We start from the raw sequence: 16,698 nt of genomic DNA on the forward strand, positions 1-16,698 counted from the left end.
GACGTAAAATTACATTGGCAAAATGGATATTAGATCCAGTATTATTTCAAAGCTGAATGTTCGTAGAGACTATGAAAGTTTCGTAAATTGACCCGAGAGCTTACGGGAATACAATTATCAACAACCTCGAGTTGCACTAATTACTCCACTTCGGCTAAGGCAACTCGAAGATGCCGAGGATTGTATTCTCGATTGTATTCCCCCCCCTCATCCGTGAACTCGCGGATACTACGGCATTAATAATGATATACATTTTAAAAATGTGTTTAATCATTTACGTTTTGTTGAAATATTTTTTATTCAAAGAATTACATTCAGAGCTAAGAGAAGGAATTTTTCTCTTTAGAAAAAATGTCACCTGCAATCATACCACACACACGTGCTAATGAATTTTGTATTTTGTTAAGAAAAATGAACTGAATACAAGAATGAGCAGTGAAGGATGACCAAAAGTATTATTTTTTTCTAATTAAGCAAGTTGAATTTTACAAATAATCGACCATAAAAAATTTCGAAAGAGATATAAATTTGCAAACATCTTTAAAAACATTGTACACCATTTCTCTATCTCAATAATTCATATATAAGTGAAAGCAGTTGCTGTTACTCTCCTGCCATGATCAGAGCTTTAATTGCTTAATAACACCTTATCCATACACTGTCCTCTACAGATAACGGGGAAGATGAAAAGCATTCTTGCTTCGCCCCTTTAAGCCAGTCCTTATAAGGATACGGACAATGCACTGCAGGTAGTCGAAAATTCGGCTTGTGGCTTGGACGTATTGGACGTATAATTTTAGACTGAGCCTGATTAATTTGTTTACAAAGTTTTTCACGAAACATACATTGCTCTGGTACAGACACAGTTTGTTTCCTACTGTCTCTCCCTCTGCATGAAACATGCAAGGGTTCTAATGGCCGGCAGGCCCACCCGCAATGTGGACCAGTAGTGGATTTATGGTTTTATTTAGGGAGGTAGTATTTTAATCTGTGGCCAAGTGATTTCGTGACACTCCTTTTCCATACTGTAGGACATCTAGTTGTATTTTATTGCTAGTGGACCCTCAAGTCCACAGGATTACTTGCAAGTTGCTCGGGACACCTGAGCAACCTCTGTTCTCTCTTCTAATCACAAATTAAGCCAAATCATGGACACTCCATATGATGAGCTCGACTTAAAGCAGCTATTGGCAGTCTTCAAGCATGTAGGTGGCCTGTTGCAAAGAAAATGGCCAGGAGAAGTAGCAATACACCAAATAGCAGACGTTGAATCAGACACTACCAATCCTTTGACCCTCCCCGCAGCAATTCTCAAGATAACACCAGGGAGATTATGTTGCCAGTTATACCAGCCAGCCCCTAGTGGACTCAGGTGACTCTACAGACTATCAGGTTGTCAGCAGAAAGAAGCTCAAGAAGGATTCGCCAGCTGCAAAACCTGAAATAATACCTCAACCATTGAAAAGAACTGCTCCAATGGACTTAACAGCACAACCTGATGAAAGAATAAAGATTGACTCCAGAGCACAATCCAAAGAGAGGATTCCTCCAGTAATTTTAATAACAAAAGCAAAATGGTCTTTAATTGCAGAGACGATGAAGGAATCCGGATTCATCAGAAGGATCTTCGGACTACCGCCAGCTCACCAGCTCACCAGCCTTATGGACGAACTGAAAGTCCCATATCACACGTTTCAGCTTAAGAGTGAATAAAATCTAAAAGTAGTCATCAGAGGTCTGGCTGAAACCATATCAGCTGAAGAAATAGTTACTGACCTCAGATCACAAGGCTTAGAGCAAATTAAGGTTTCACGTATGTACCGAGCAGACAGGCACCCCATGCCTCTGGTCTTAGTCGAGATCAGTAAAGACCATATAGAAATTTATGACCTTAAGATAGCCTGCAAGTTAGTCATCAAGACCGAAACTCTCAGAAGAAAGGCGTCAGCCGGGCAATGCCATCGCTGCCAAAAATATGGCATGCACAAAAACTATATAAGGCAGATTACAAGTGCGGTGACAACCATCCCTCGCACACTTGCGTCAAACCGCGAACCACACCCGCTAAGTGTGCAAACTGTGGCAGCCCACACCCAGCCAACTACAAGGGATGTTTACTCCAACCATCTAACCTGCAGAAGACTAGAGAGGCACTTCCCCGCCCACCCAGAAACGAGCCACACCAGAAATCAGAAAACGGACTGTTACTCCCGAAAAATCATACGCATCTGCGGTCTCTACAAGTAACAAACCGGCATCTTGCAACCAAAACCCCACAGCAATCCTAGCCACTCTAAGAGAGATGTTAATGGCCTTTAGCAAAATGAATCCCAATCAGGCCGACACCAACATATTCCTCAAAAACACACGTCATCTTCTCCATGATTAATGGATAACACAGTTACCACAGCTAACTCAATATAGATTGCATATTAGAATGCTAACGGACTAAACAACAATCTCCTAGAACTAAAAGAATTTACTGAACGATATAAGATAGACATCAGTTTAATCGACGAGACATACCTTCGGCCTTGCAACAACCTCAAAATAAGGTACTACTCACTACTTAGGACAGACAGGCTCAACGCTAGAGGGGGTGGAACAGTTATCTTTGTCAAAAAAAGCATAAGATACAATGAGATAAAGAAAACAACAACTACAAACCTGGAAGAAACTGGAATTCAGATATATAAACCAACAACACAGGTAGTCTAAAACTATATTCAGTCTACAACCCTCCAGGCAAACCACTCCTACCCTCGGACCGCTCCCAGCTCCTCGACACCAACGAAGAAACAATAGTGTCAGAGACCTAAACGTAAAACATTCCGCGTGGAACAGTAGAAACACCAATAATAATGGGAAGAGCCTACAAAAATTTGCTATGATAAGAAACATCACCAAAGCAGGTCCTGTTGAACCAACACACTACGGACCACTGGGCAAACCTGACATGCTGGATATAGCCATTTTCAGGAACACCCCACATTCCATTTCCAGTTACAGGCTGTTAAGGATCTTAGCTCCGACCACAATCCGGTTCTGCTTAGCCTAGCGGGGAAGCAGAAACTATCCCCGGACAATCCTACACAAATTTCAAAAAGCTCAACGCAACTCTCTGCAACATTACCGGCCCTGTCCTAACCATCTCCTCACCCATAAAAGTAGACACAGTATAACGACAAAATAGCCAAATTAGCTAGAATGTCTGTTCTTGAGATAGAAACTTCTCCTAGTTTCTCTACAAAGTGTTGCGTATTTTTGTTATAGGCGTACATGTGTCCAATGTGCTCCTGAGATTAGCAAGATGTGTTGATAACAAATATGCTGGGGGAGATAATACCATCTACGATCGTTCCAAAAGGAATATTTATTAACTCACCTTTAGTCGAAGGAGACTAGATGAAGGTTCCTCACGTCACGAGACTGAAGAAAATCGAACCCAGGTCTTTCTGACCAAAGTGCTTCGTCTATAACGACTGAGCTACGAAAGCTATTTCTTTCATATTCTTTCTGCACAGTTTGCCTTACTACGTTATTTGGAAATTCCAAATTGCAATAAGATTATTTTCCTATTCAGAGTTTTGAGTTTATTCCACCTTTGGTTTGCTTACTACATTGATTATGATGTGTAATCCGCAGCACGGAAGACAGAATGCATACTCCTCTGGTGAAATTCAGGGAATGTGTTATAAGGATAGTGCATATAACACAGAGCATTGCCGCAGTGTCTAGAACAGCATTGACCACAAAAATGATATTGGGAATGTGAATTGGTCATAAAGACAGAACTGAGACATGTAATCTGCACACACATTTAATCTGAAATTACTTCACAACAACTTAACTATCTCAATGATGACACCCTTAAGGCAATATGATTGAATGGAAGTTAGTTAAACTGTTTGAGGTATTTACTGGATGGAAACTGATAAAGTTGATTTGTTTGCGTGAAGTGGTGCATGGAATTGATTACCAAAAGTTCAAAGGTAAAATGAGTCTGAGTGAAGCAATAAAATTCACGGCATCTCATGAGATTCTCAGCGATGAATCATCTTGTTGACTCTTCCGGTTCGCTCTTTTTTTATTAATTTAATACAAAAATTGTCGTAACGTCTCGAAATATTTTAAATAAAATAATATATAATAAAAATAATTATAGCAAAATAAACATTGTCTTAAAAGCTACTTAAACATCCACTGACTCAGCATTCTTCCAACCGTAACAGGAAAACGATCTTTTTCTCCCTTCCACAGTAGAGCCTTAATCAGCTAAGTGAAGCAAAACTTCATTATCTTAAACATGCCTTTGACTACCTTATAAATGTTAAATTAAACGAGCTTTTCTTATTGAATAAATTCATCAAATTATAATTAACGAATTGATTCTTTTAAATTTCTCCATACAATCTATTCACACAGTTAGTCTTCTCTGAATGCTTTCAATTTTGTTGAAGTCCATCAGGTTTTTTTTAATTTGTTAATTAATTTACAATATAACCAATAAAATAAAAATACCTACACCTCTTTTCTTTCTTTTAATTCAATTTTGAATTATTTTTCTGGATAAAATAGAAGCTTTGTATAACAATAACAGAGAAAGAAACTTGATAAACAAAATTTTAATAAAAGGCTAAAATAACATTTTGCGATGGCCGGGAATCGAACCCGGGTCAACTGCTTGGAAGGCAGCTATGCTAACCTCTATACCACCATCGCACGCGTTTCAATAAACGTTTCTTAGAAATAAATAAATTACTAACCTATTTAAAAAACCATGACGTAACATACCGGTTTTGTTCTACGAATAGAGCTCAGTGTCACTGAACTGTCCAATAATTCGAACAGCTGAGAGAGAGAGAGATGAACAGAGACTTGTACACGTTTTATCAGCACAATCGTGGACATGATTTTGAAAGAAAATTTTGATCCATTTAGTGAATTACTTTTAGGAAACAATTAGAAAGTTTATTAGCAATTAAAACATTTAAAATACTTAGTGAACTGATTTATTTTTCAAAAGTTAGTAAAGAATAAGAAAACTCTAACATGTTATCGATATTCTAAACCAGCAAATGTCCATTGGGACTTCAATAATTCACCGAAAAAAGTTGGCTGGGTTGGTTGGCCGAGTGATTAAGCAATTCAACAATACAACAGTTACTACAAGAAAGCAACTTTCACTTTTTATATCGTAGACACGCTGAGCAAATTATTTCAGAAAATAAATCATCAACCTACAGTAATGTGAATTGCTAGAGTTTAATGCTACGAAACATATGAGTGCAGTCTATAAAGGATAATCAAGCACATTATAGGCTAACATCTTTTAGTAATAACATATCGTAGGTTGCGCCACCAAGTGGGTAAAAAGTAAACAAGCCCATGCACTATCTATAGTGAAGTTTTTGAGATATTTCGAAACAATTAAAAGTTCGTATTCCACCTCGGGCAGAAAACACACCGGCGAGCGGAGCCTGATCCATCTTTACCACGAGTTGCCTTGTTACTTCTCAACTTTAAAATGGTCTTAAGCAGATATCCATTATGGTAACTCGGAAATAAAATATAACAAAAACTTGGGATTCATAACGTAAACATATTTAATGATTAAATTAATATATCATTTCATGTAATCATAGAACCATATTTTTCAATCTTTATCAGTATTATTTCCCACTTTTACCCACTTGGTGGGGCTGCTAAACAAGTCAAGTTTACGTTTTGCGTAGATTAAAGTTTACCTAGATTGAAAATACCAATCTTGCTTCTTTTAGTAGTTTTTTTTTTCCTGTAAATTGCTTGAATAAGATATTGATTTATATCGGATGCTAGGAACTGCCTTTCTACGCACACCCTTATATAAATCATAAACGTATAATCTATATAAATCGCAAACATAAATATAAATAATTATCATTCATATAAATAACATAAAATATGACATTTATAATAATTAATTTCTAATCAAATCTCCCATTCAATGTCATTTAATGCGAACCTTTAATGTTCACATTCCAAATTTCATTATCCATTTTTCTAATGTTGTTTACAAAGAGGTGTTATTTCGCTCACAATTCTACACCATGACGAAGGCACCAGCAGTAAATCTCTAGCAAATACCCTGAAGTGAACTTCGGGCATATACGTTCACCTCGATGAAGCGGGAGGGCTCCACTAGTTTGTTATTTATTGATGACGAATGAAATACAGATCGAAACTGACATTGGCTTTCTTCAGTGAATGAGAATGTTTTGTTCTCCTTCACGAAAAAAAAAAAGAAAATTAAAAAAAAAAAAGAATTTAAAAACTAAACTGAATGCAGAAATATGATAAAGTAATTGTTAGTAAGTTTATAAATTTTCTTAAGAATACTGACGTTGGCTTCATTACCGCTCATGACCACCTTTCCCGATTAAAAATGTTGAGTAACTGCTAAGAGATGGCAAAAATTCATTAAAGAATCTTCTTTCACATTCTCTACTTAGAAACCTCTTCAGGAACAACGTACACCATTGTAGTTAACGGACAAAATCTTTTTTTTTTTTGTCTTTCATTATTTCTGCTACATCATTTTCCCAATATTTCTGTCGCTCCAAGTGAAGCTTCGAATGAACTTTGCACGCGCTACTTTTCTGCAAAGTGATGTTTCTGGATGAGACAACTGAAAGTGTGCGATGTCTGCGTATTTGCGAAGTAACGAAAGTGGAAATAAAGACGAAAAAAAACAAAACAAATTCGATGCCATCTGTAATTAAGCGAAGAAAAACGTAGAAAACAGTCATGAAACAATCCTACGTACCAAAATGAGTTCGGTTTAAAAATGGGATGAAGACACAATTTCGTTTATTTCCTTCTTTCTTTTTAAATTTTCAAATGCTGTGCTGAATGACTTACAAATATAAGGGATCCCCTTTACAACTTACTACCGTTTTCTTTTTAAAAATAAAATACTCCCTTTATTGTTCTTTATTTAATAGGGTTCAAGCTATCGTCAGATTCAATTTATTATTTTCCGTGTCTTCTTTCTCTTCCTTTTCGCGGAATTATGTTTACTATCGCTCTATTCTGTTTTCGACATGCGTGCGCCATGAATCCACTCCTTTCTTCTTAAAATGAAATCAGCAGAGAAAACCTGAAAAATATGTCGGCATAAAACAAACCCTTCTCTGAAGCAATTGCGCGAAATGTGAATCCTTCAAACTGACACACGAGTGTCCGATGTTAAGCACCTCACAACTTCAAATAACGGACACGAGGAATGCAGATCAATTGTCGGTATGAAATACTCGAGTGTTCCCTTCGGCAATTTTTCTTTAATTTCACCATCTATTTCTTTTAAGGCTCTGAAGATCACGTTCACAAGTTTGGTTCCATTTCTTTGCTATCTAGATCCATTTCGACTGCTTTTCCACCTTACAATGGAGGAAATGATTATGACAATAGGCGCAATTATCTATTCGACTAAGTAAAATAAATATTCAATGTTTCATTAACGTTCTTAAATCTAGAGTTGAGGACCAGAATATTTTTGTGCTATTTATATCAGAAATGAAGGGTTATTAATTTTTCGTTTATTATATAATTTATAAAGATATTTTACGAAACTTTAAAAAAAATCTCATGAAAAGTGAGCACAGTACAAAGATAAAAGTAATTTCCGCAGTTCAGAAGAGAATGAGTCTTTAATGAATCTTCTTAATTAGTGTTATTCTTGTAGCTATTCTTATGGTACTGCGTGAATTTGAAAGAGGAAGTAGCCTCCCATCTAAATTGAACTAGTTCATGATTCTCAATGTGTTACTATTTTTGATATGAAATGTTTTAGTTATGAGATAGCATTTGTCTCATAAGTAGGAAAAGTAGCTGAGGAACAAATTATCGTAATATGTTCATCGATGGGACCTACATGTCGGGGATACTTCACATTTTTTGCCTCTTTACAACCCTACTCTACATTACTAACAGTTCGAGAGGGACTATGAAGGAAGTTCCCCCTTGGAAACTCCCCCACTCTTTTACTAGACTTGAAGTGACATTCTTACATCCCCTGTAGCAACGGAAGAAAAAACTAAATTTGGTAGCAATCATTTTAACGACGAAGAAGGAGATAAAAAATGTTTCTTGGACTTTCTTCAATATTTTCAAAGTGTCTAGTTGTCTTTTTTTATTTAATTGATTTAACTTTGGATTTAAATTTATTTGGCAAGTTTTATCTTGTTCCGTGGTCCTCTTGTCGAATAAAAAGTGAAGTGTCAGAGCGATTATATGTAGTTTATAAATGACATAGAGGCAACTCGAATTTTGACCGTAACGATACTTGTAATAGGCATTATTCTTAGAAGTCGTAGAATTTTTGTAATAAGAATTTGCAGCATTACTTGGTTCAGAATTATTGCTACATCCTTCCATGTTTCATAATAAACAATGCGAGAAACCGAATGTCACAAATAAATTAATCATGTACGAAATATTTAAATGTTTCACTGATATTATTCAATTGAACATTGTTAACTCAACAATTAAATAAGTAAATAAAAATAAAATTAAAATAATCAGCAGAAGACTTGCAACATTGTAATTATTTGTTTAAAATATAACAACAGATTACAATTAAACTCTGTGAAATCCGTAGAACATTTGCACAAGATGTCATGACTCGTACAGAAGTTTTGACATGCTTAAATATGAAAAAGAAATTGCTTTAATTTTCTGTTATCAAAATAATATTTCCTTAGAAAGACTTATCTAAGAGAGAAAATTAGTTTGTTTTCATGATAAATATCAACGTGAAAATCCAGCTGCCAACTAAAATATTTATTCTGCTTCTGCAAAAGAGAATCACATCTGTTTATATTAATCCGACCCACCAAAGATTGCGACGATTCTGATTGTAGCAAATGCACCGACAGTAATTCTATTGAGATGTTAATGGGATTCTAATTTATGATAATTAGGTGTGGAGAATATATGATATTAAGCGATATTAAAAAAGTTAAATATATATTTATCGATTATGATTTTTATAAAAAAGGAGGAAAGGTAAAAAAAAAGAGACGTTTTCAAAATGAAAATTTTCTTCCTTTTTTGTTCAAAAAGATATTCCAAAAATTTATGAAATTTTACACTTCTTGCTTTAGGGCCCTATTGGGCCTTATCTGTCCATTTTTCCTAGGGTAGGCTTTCTCAGGAAAAAAAAAAGACTGTTCCAGAGGACAGATGAGGAAGATCCGAACGATGAGTTGGTTTCATGTGTTTGGAGCTGGCATTGAATGGATGTTGAATGCACAATGATTTTTTTTCTCTTTTAGTTGACTCGGGGGGACTTAAACGATATCTTCTGCGGAGTATAGATTTCTTTTTAATTACTATGACATTACGCCACGTATGTAAATATAACTGATACTAAGTGACATTCGACAGTAGTTCCCTTCTATTAAAATGGCGAGGCACAAATTATATTCAACTACGTTTACATAAAACAGTCAGTGGCACTTTTCTTTCTTTGTAATGTCATGCAAGATATGCTGTTGCAATCTTGCATGACATCTGGTTAGATATCATGTCTATAGCAGTAGTAGTCCCATCAGCGAACTGTCCCGCATCTCGTAAAACTATGAGAGACTCCGAAAACCACTTCCAAGTCAGGCACATCCCACTAGAATGGATGTTAGAGAAATTCCGATTGGGAATTTCTCTAACATCCAGAAAAAACATAAACTCGATTGGATGTTTTTCTTGACAGCAATGAGGAGAACTCACCAGAATTGCTTTGGGAAGGAGTCAATGGGATAATACAGGATGCAGCCAAGAAGTATCTAGGGTCAATTAGAAGACGAAGAGACCCATGGATATCAAATTCAACATGGGAACTATGGTGGTTAGTTTGAACTTCAGTATAACATTTATTGTATATAAAACAAAAGAAAGCAATCCAAAGACAGATGTTACATAGAGAAATCAGCTTGCTGTTGAAGTAACTTCTAGATTGCAAAGAAATTGTAAATAGTTTATTTTGAATAAAAGAAACAGGTGTGATAACGTGAATTATGTGAATTTGTATTATTATTATTATTATTATTATTATACACGAAAAACATAAAGCACATCACACGTATAGGATCAGCACACAGCAAAGAGGTACATGTAACCTGTGGAGTACCGCAAGGAGCTGTCCTATCTCCCATTCTATTTAACATATACACACACGACATAAGCCAACTCCCCCTAAAAAGTAAAATCTTCCAGTATACAGACGACACTGCCATAGTATCCATTCACAACACTGCAAAAATCGCTTACAAAAATATGCAACACGACATCAATCAAATCACTAACTGGTTAACCGAAAACGGCATATATATAAACCCTGGAAAAACAAAGCTAATGATATTCAAAAACCCCCAAACCCTGCCCATAGAAACTAAATATCTCACTATCAAACATTCATCCTCCTATACACAAAGTGCAGAACCTAAAACCACAACCATCACACAGGTGAAAACAACACGCTACCTTGGACTTCACTTCGATGCAGATCAAAGTTGGAATAGCCATACAAACTACCTACATACCAAGCTTAGGATAATAGCAAGCAAACTATACAGATTAAAAGACATTGCCCCAACCCACATAAAAATACTAATCTATAAAGCATTATGTGAAAACATTTTAAGATATGCAATCACATCATACGCATTCTTCGCAGACTACAGACTTAACAGGCTACAATGGTTGCAAGATAAAATGATAAAACTGATATTCTGGGAACAACCCACTCTTATGCAGGAAGCACGGACAAAACACAAAATATTTAAGGTGAAACACTTACGCCACTACACAGTCATGTTAAAACACTACTACAGCCCAACATATAGAGTAACCAGATCAACATATCAAATAACAAGACCACAGTCAACAAACTACATAACATATAAGTACAACAATCACTACGGCAAAGCCACCCGAAACTTTTACGTACCTGACATGATAAACAAACTGCCGTTCGACAACAGAAACCTAGGAACATACAGAGAGCTGAAACAGGCACTATATAAATATTATAGCGAGAATGAAAATTAGAGCAATTCCTGTTTCTCTCTCCCCCCACCACACATACACACACACACAAACCACGACAACCCCCCCCCCCTCACAAAAACTACCACTACAAGAACACAAAGAAACAAACACACCATGTCTAAATCCAACCCTATTTGCACAAAAAAAAAAGTTAAACTGTAATAGCAGTCAAAGTCTTTCAAACACGTACCAACAAACAGTAAAATCAACACCTGGCTTGTGACCACTATAGGAACACAACCATGAAACCACCACCCTCTGTCATCTATTATCTTCCTCAGATAAGCTCTGCTAAGCTTCGAGGAAGAAAATTACTAACTTGCAAGTATCTGTTCTACACACTTGTAATGCGTTATAAATATTATATACATATAAGTACTACAGCAACTATGTATGCAATTCATCTGAGACATAAAAAAAAAAAAAAAAATATATATTATTATTATTACTACGTGACACCTCCAGGGAGTCCAAAGACTCTTCGAGGGAGGGTACCTAATCTACAGCTCTCTGTCTCCACTACTCAGTCGATCAATTACACCAACGCCATTCGGCCAAGCAGGCCAATTTTATTAACAATATTCAAACACGATGTAAGAATTAAATTATATCACAAATAGTTTTAATGCAATACAATTAATAAATATAAATAATTCATAACAATTAATAATTAATTGATACAATAATGCAATTTAGAAGACCAAGAGACCCTCATGGATATCAGATTCAACATGGGAACTATGGGTTCCCATGTTGAATCTGATAGGGTTTAGCTATTGCTTTCACTTTAGCTTATGTTGTCCGTACTTGAATACAGATAGAAGCATATGCTGCCTGTATACCACGTAAATACAGAGATAATGAGAGTTGCCAGTCTCATTTGGAACGTTGGAAAGGTGTTTCCTCCTGAAAACACAGGAAAACTGTCCAGAATATCACGCAATTATATACATATACGTACATACATACATACAGTGCTTTTCCGTAGCCTTGGTTGATTCATCGTAGTTTAAATCGAAACAAATAAGATAAATGTTTTTTTTCGAGAAAAGTCAAATTTTCAAAAAAAAATAGATCTCTAGAAGTTAGGTCTACGTATAGTATGCTGAGTTCTTAATTTTAAAAAAATCAGTAACAACTAATCGTGAAATGAAGAATTATCAAAATCAAATTCCTGTTATATATCCTTGGGGGGGAGTGCATGATAATTATGATAGTGCCACATGAAAAAGTCACACCATTACTAACTTCCAATTAATTTAAATTAATCTTTTATCTGTCAAGATTCCAATGTTATCAGATATATTATATTTCTGTCTTCCGTATCAATCAACCCTAATCTTGGTTTTCTTCTGGATCTTTTTCCTGCCAACTTGGCAGAGAACACTTGTTTTGTTAATCTTTCCTCGCCCATTCTGTTTAAGTGACCATACCACCTGAGATTAGCTCTGCTAACGCATTCCTGGATGCCGACAATGTCAAGTTCTTTCCTAATATTCTCGTTTTCAATATGATATTGCCATTGATGCCATCAGTTCACGCCCCCTAATCTTTCTCAGGACTCTCATATCTGCGGTCTCTAGTCTTTGGTCAAGTGTTTTACTTCTAACCCAGCTCTCAGATCCATAAGTTAAAAGTGGTTTGAATACTGTCTTGTATACAACTAATTTAGTGTTCCGACTAATTTCTCTCTTATTCCATATGAATTTATTCATTTGACTTCCCATCATACCAGCTTTGTTGATTCTGCTGTCTATTTCCATATTTAATTTAATCTTCATTAAAAATCGTGCCTAAGTAGCTGAAATATTTTACTTCTTCTATAGGTTCACTATTCAAGATACAGTTGATGTTTTCAATGTTTCTGCCTATTTTCGTTATTTTGTCATTTTATTTCTGATTTTCATACCAAATATATTAGAACAGTTATTCAGTTTAGTCAGGGGATATCCTGAAGACTTGTACTGGATTTATTCAGAAATACAACATCGTCTAAATAAAGTAAAGAGCTGAGATTAACATCTTCGGTTTTGATATCAGGTTTAATACCACTTTCCTTCATAACGTGATCCATATAGATAATGAATAACAGTAAAGATATAATGTGCACTCTTGTCGCAGACGTAATTTTACCTCAAAACCATCTTCCTGTACCTCCTTCAATTCTTATTAGTGACTTACATCTTCAATATAAACGATGTATTACTCGATATAATGTTCCATTTACTCTCCCCCCCCCCCTTCCACATAGCTGTAGCGTTTTGAATAGCTTTTCTCTTGGCATTTTGTCATATGTCGTTTCCAGATTAACAAAACTTAGGTACAGATCCTTCTTATATTCCCAAGATTTCTCAACTATTTTTCTTAAAGTGAATATCTGATCCTGACAGCCTCTGTTTGGCCTGAATCCAGCTTGCTCTTACACAATTGTTCTTACGCGTTTCTCAAGTATATTCGCATAAATCTTGCTACGAACATTCAAATATCTGTGTAATAGTCACTTTTATTTCTATTTTTATACATGGATACTCTGGGAGCTCTGCTGTGATCATTCGGAATTCGACCCTGTGACTAGGCCTTCTCAGGAATTATTTTTGTTGTAAAACTGACGACATCTATCGTTAGAAAAGTGAACTAAGCATTTACAATCACTATCTGTGCTTATCATGGACGATATGATATTTCATTATCACCACAAATATATTTTAACAAATCCTGAAAACAGTAAATATTCAGAATATAATTCAGAATATTCAGGTTATTGCTGTTAATTAGAGCAAAGATAGATAGTAAACTATTTTGATTAAGCATAAAACAAGAAAACAAGCAGCTAGAAGCGTCTCTGAATAATGTTGACTTCTCTCTGTTAATGAGAATTGACAGAAGTGATAAAAGGTGTACTCTTTTCCACACCACCTCAGAGGTAGAGTACCAGGCGCGTGTTTTTTAACATGGTATCCCCAGTAGGCCTAATCCACGAATTGATAAATTTAAAAATTTGTCAATTTATTTTGTGACAAAAGAGCTGATTATCATTTTTATATAAAAATTATATTATTAATATAAAGACTGAAATAGCAATGGACCAAGGACGACTGCCCACTGGTGTAGGTACACCACTGGTCATCATAGATCTTGCAAACTCACATCCCTCTTCTACACCTCTTTAAATATATTGACAAATTCCATATGATCCACTTGTGCAACAGCCAGGGCCGCCGAGAGGGTTGACATCTGAGACTTTTGTCACGGGCTCTGCATCGAAAAGGGCCCGACCGTCGGACCCCGACGTGTCACATAACCCTGTTTACGATGCATGATTTTAATTCTCGTAATAATACAACAATGGTAAAGGATAATGGCCTATCGAGAATGATACTGTGTGTTGTTTTAGACAGACGGCTACGCTCTTTAGGTCAATAAAGATTTCTCTAACCATAAAGTGAGGAAGTGGATGAGGCAATAAAAATTTAAAAATTCTCTTTTTATTTAATGTTTGTATTTTGTATGGTATATAATATACGAATTTTGAATTTGTTGTACATACACTTTTTTTTTAAATAAATGTTTATTAAATAAAAGTGATGCACTTTTTTAAGTGGGGCAAAGACCACAGACTTGTCACTGGCCCGAAAATTTCTCTCGGCGTCCATGGCAATAGCCATCGGTACTTAATCCTTTTCTCCTGTAAATTGCGTGTGTTCTCGTGGTCGAATTTCCTTTACGCGCGATGCCGTGTGGAGTATGCGCGCGCATACTATGATTGCAGTGAATAGCTTAAGCATAGTTGGTAGGCCTGTTATTGGACGATAATTACTTGGGTCTTCACCTTTATCCTTATCTTTCATGAAGAGAAAAAACGTGCGCCAAGATATCATCCAGTCTTTCACTGAGCCTGACTGCAATAAATAATTAAATTGTTCTGCCATTCGATCATGTAGATTTGTTAAATGTTTTAACCAAAATCCATGTAGTTCGTCTTTGCCAGGTGCACTCCAGTTTTTTAATTTTCTAGCTTGAGCACTGACCATTTCTTTAGTGATAATGACATCTTGCATCTGTTCTTGTTTCATTTCTGATTCTATTTCCTTAATCCACGAAGCATCTTTAATGTGTTCAATAGGATCACTCCAGAGTGACTTCCAAAATTTGAGTGTTTCTTCTTATCCTGATGGTTTGCATTTGTATTTCTCTGGAGAGACTGAAAGAACTGACGTTGGTTCGAAATTGCATATTTTGTACATATCGGTTTATTCTTGCTTCATTTCTTTTAATTTTCTGTGCAGTCGCTGTAATGCTTTGTTTTAGCTCATCGGTAATTTCATCAATTGTTTTGTTGGCCAAATTATGTGTTAATCAGTTTGTTTTTGATGTTATTATTTTTAAGCCGTCCTTCCTTAAAACTCTTTAAGTTGCTCAGATAAGCTCGAAGTTTGAATTTTCTTTCTAATCGGATTTTCCATTGTGCATGATATAGGATGTGCTGTATAGGAGCTGATTTGTTTCCTTTATATTGTTGGTTGTGATGGTTTCAATTACAACATTTGCGTCTAAAAGGAACTGTTTTAGCTTATATTTTTGTAAAGCTTATAATGGTAGTAGTCTTATACGGTCATTTATGGAGTTCATATGTTCCAATATCCCTGACTTCATTTTATACTGCACTTCTGTCAAAACATTCTGATGTATGTCGTCAGCTTGATGTTTACTGAGTTGAATTCTAAAGTTTGATATAGCTACCTCCTGATGATTTTCTGTTACTGGAGTTGTTGGTTTATTACGTAACTCTTGCAACTCAAGTTCAGTAAATATTTTGTTACGAGAAATGAAATTCCTTTGGCCATAAGTCTTTGTTCTGTTATTGCGGATTCTGGTAATTTTTGTTTCCAAATTAAATTCATACGCTTTCTAAAACCTCGTTTTTCTGGTGTTGATCTGTAAAAACATTTCACAATTTCTCTGTTTTCTTCTACAGTCCACTTTTTACGTTTGGTTTTTTCCAGTCGCTTTTCAGCTTCCTGCCCTGATTTCCCAACAAGGAGAGCTGGGTCCTGTAGCCCACTTGTCGCTTGATGCCCAGGATCCCCAACATCTGACGCAGTCCTTGATGACCCGGGGGCGTCGACTGAGCCGGTGTGGATCTCCTCTTCCTTTTCACCATTAAGACGGGATGGAACACTGTTAGTCTAGCTCCTCAGTTCAGACCTGTCTGACAAGGGTGGACCTGCTGGAAGCTATGTTATCGCCAAAATAGCTCTCAACATGACTGAAGCACGCAATCCCCACCGCCACGACAAGGCTGTGTTCTTTCGAAGAGATTATTATTATTATTATTATTATTATTATTATTCACATAATTGATACATAGTCAAAACAAGATATCATATAAATAAAAATTTGACTGGTGATTCAGAACAATTCAGATTCTACCCAAGAATCTAAGAATAGTCCGTCAGGTAGCATCGTAAGATATGGACTGTTCCAAGTAATGCTGTTTTTTGTAGGTCATATGGGGTCACTTCATTGATTTTTAATTGCTGTAAATAGTTGGACAGCTTTTTTGAAGTTTCACCAAGTTCACCGATAACTATTGGGATGAATTTAGTGTGTTTA

General features: G+C 35.9%; 1 non-coding gene across 1 annotated transcript; it reads right to left on the reverse strand.

The window, feature by feature from the left end:
- Positions 1–4,650: 4,650 nt before the first annotated feature.
- On the reverse strand, positions 4,651–4,722 carry TRNAG-UCC (transfer RNA glycine (anticodon UCC)). The gene has a single exon. It is a non-coding gene; the product is annotated as a tRNA-Gly (tRNA).
- Positions 4,723–16,698: the final 11,976 nt, after the last annotated feature.

The sequence above is a fragment of the Typopeltis vanoorti genome, chromosome 7 (assembly GCF_054136105.1).
Source record: "Typopeltis vanoorti isolate ZY-2024b chromosome 7, IOZ_Tvanoo_1.0, whole genome shotgun sequence".
Classification (NCBI taxonomy): Eukaryota; Metazoa; Arthropoda; class Arachnida; order Uropygi; family Thelyphonidae; genus Typopeltis; species Typopeltis vanoorti.